This window comes from Elephantulus edwardii, unplaced genomic scaffold (assembly GCF_000299155.1).
Source record: "Elephantulus edwardii isolate Elephantulus edwardi_28Jun2011 unplaced genomic scaffold, EleEdw1.0 scaffold00150, whole genome shotgun sequence".
Lineage (NCBI taxonomy): Eukaryota > Metazoa > Chordata > Mammalia > Macroscelidea > Macroscelididae > Elephantulus > Elephantulus edwardii.
This window is the reverse complement of record NW_006399900.1, coordinates 8,484,061-8,485,953: the sequence shown is the minus strand read 5'-3', so window position 1 is coordinate 8,485,953 and position 1,893 is coordinate 8,484,061. Positions and strand designations below refer to the sequence as shown.

Here is a 1,893-nt window from a genome sequence, read left to right as displayed (position 1 = left end):
GCAAGGGTTGGGTTTTTCCTTTGAAGGAGTTCTTATAAGCCCTAGAAATCTAGGAATCTCTGGAGTGGTCATCTCTAGGATTTCCACCATTAAAATTCTTTTTGTTATAATGCATCCATGAATTCCCTTAAAATAATATTATTCTTGAGAAGTTTTAGTAATGCTAAAAGAACCGGAGGTAATGTTTGCCTATCAAAGTCGTCACCTCCATTTAGTTCTTTCTGGGAACATCTAACAAACTTTTAGTAGGAACACTCTGTGTAAAGAACACAGCCTTTTTTCCCTGTCCCACATAGAAAACTCAAAGAGACAATAGAACAGAAATTACAGAAAGGCCAAGAACAATCATGGAGAAAGCACACATTCCGAGAGGCTGACTTCCTTGAAGTTTTCACCTCAATGGGGTGATTTTGTCATGCAGACTCCCTTGGAGTTGGTGTAACAGCACGGTAAGGGCTGCTTGGCAAGGGCTGCACGGCAAGGGCCGCAGGGCAAAGGCCACAGGGCAATGGCCACAGTTCAAGGGCTGCACGGCAAGGGCTGCAGGGTAAGGACTGCAGGGCAAGGGCCACAGTGCTAGGCATGGCAAGGGCTGCTGGGCAAGGGTTGCAGGGCACGGGCTGCAGGGTAAGACACGGCAAGGGCTGCAGGGCAAGGGCTGCATGGCAAAGGCTTTAGGGCAAGGGTGCAGGGCAAGGCCCTCAGGGCAAGGGCCTGAGGACAAGGGCCTCAAGGAAAGGGTTGCAGGGCAAGGGCTGCAGGGCACGGCATGTCAAGGCCTGCAGGGCAAGGCCTGCAGGGCAAGGGCCGCAGTGCAAGGGCTGCAGGGCAAGGTGCTCAGGGCAATGGCCGCAGGGCAAAGGCCGCAGGGCAATGGCCGCAGGGCAAGGACCTCAGGACAAGGGCCTCAGGGCAAGGTCCTCAGGGCAAGGGCTGCAGGGCAAGGGTTGCTGGGCATGTGCCTCAGGGCAAAGGCCACAGGTTAAAGGCAAAAGTGCAGGGGATGTAGGGTAAGGGCTCAGGGCAAATGCCTCAGGGCAAGGGCCTCAGGGCAAGGGCCTCAGGGCAAGGGTTGCAAGGCAAGGGCTGCAGGTCACGGCATGTCAAGGCCTGCAGGGCAAGTGATGCAGGGCAAGGGCTGCAGGGCAAGGCATGGTGCCACGGGCTGCTCCAGTCGGGAGGGGCTTGTAAGCCTGAGGTCTAGGATCTCGAAGAGGGAACACAAAGGTGGGTAGATGTTCAGCAAAGGGAAAGGAAAGAACCCAAGACAGTCAAGTGATCTTGATGATTTTAATTCTAAGTCATTCTGATTATCCTCTTCTTTCTTCCTTTCCTTCCTTTTCTCATTCCTTTTTCTGCTTGCTACATTTAGCACAATACATTTATATTCCATCTTTACAACTAAGGGCTTAATCAACAGCCAGAAAAACAACAAAAGTAAGAGTAAAGTTTACATTATTTTCTTGCACACAGCTATTCTTTATGATTATGGTTCCTTGGAGAGCATGAAAGGCTATTTGTTAACCATGGTTCTTTGGTAATTGGAGAGCTTGGTAGACAATGGCTTTTCGCTTAAACATTTATTTTTTTAAGCCTGTTTTTAAACCTGTTCTTCAACCTGCTTGGGTTACAAAGTTACAAAGTAAAAAAGTTACATTTTAAATTTAAGCTGATACATTTTACATTTTTAGCTGAATTTACAATATTTATGTCCATTCAAAAGACAACACTTTTACACTTTCAATTATTCCAGGGGTGATCACTATCTCAGTAAGGGCGTTTAGGTTCATACAAAGGATGTTTTGGGTCATAATATTGCCTAAATTCATCATTTCAATCTCATGTTTCGTGATTTATTTTACCACTTATACCTTTCATAACATCTTCCCTCTG

General features: G+C 47.4%; 1 pseudogene; it reads right to left on the bottom strand.

Moving 5' to 3' along the window:
* Nucleotides 1-1,893, bottom strand: part of LOC102843849 — a 14,958-nt pseudogene that overhangs the window by 10,403 nt on the left and 2,662 nt on the right.